We start from the raw sequence: 789 nt of genomic DNA on the forward strand, positions 1-789 counted from the left end.
CTGGGTATTCCTCCTTCCTAGGTGGAGTACTTTACATTTATCTTTGTTGAATTGCATCCTATTACATTCTGCCCATTGATCCAACCTATCTAGGTTGGCCTGTAACTGCTACCTGTCCTCTGGTGTATTCACTTTGCCTCATAATTTGGTATCATCCGCGAACTTGGAGAGGGTGCTCACCACACCCTCGTCCAAATCGCTGATGAAGATATTAACTAACATAAGGCCAAGGACCGAACCCTGGGGAACCCCACTGCCCACCTCCTTCCAGGCCGAGAATGATCCGTCAACCACCACTCCCCGGGTGCGGTCCCTAAGCTAGTTTGCCACCCACCCGACTGTGTAGGCGTCCACTCCACAGCCTGTTAGCTTCCCTATGAGAATAGGATGCGAAACTGTGTTGAAGGCACAGATGGTGATAGCGATTGTTACACTTGGCATCTGCTGCAGACACCTGGATTGCAGCTATGTCACCAGAGCTGCAATGCCAGGTCTTCTGCTCTTTCTTAGGGCAGGGCTACACAATGTGGGGCTTAACACGCTACTGGCTGTCATGACCCAAAGGCATGATTTTGCGTGTGCTTCGGCACCAGAATTATCCCCGCCAAGTTGCAGAGCATTGCACGGGAGAGTTTCCTGTAGCAAGAGGAAACCCCGGTGCAGGGACGAGTTTCCCGCCTTTCTGCAGCTTCTTTTGCAGAGTGCATTGCTCGAGTTGCAAGAGGAATGCACGGTGCAAAAGAGTTCCCGCCACCGGTATGCAAATTCGTTCCCCGCTATTGGCTAGTT

This window comes from Alligator sinensis, unplaced genomic scaffold, assembly GCF_000455745.1.
Source record: "Alligator sinensis unplaced genomic scaffold, ASM45574v1 scaffold12_1, whole genome shotgun sequence".
NCBI lineage: Eukaryota > Metazoa > Chordata > Crocodylia > Alligatoridae > Alligator > Alligator sinensis.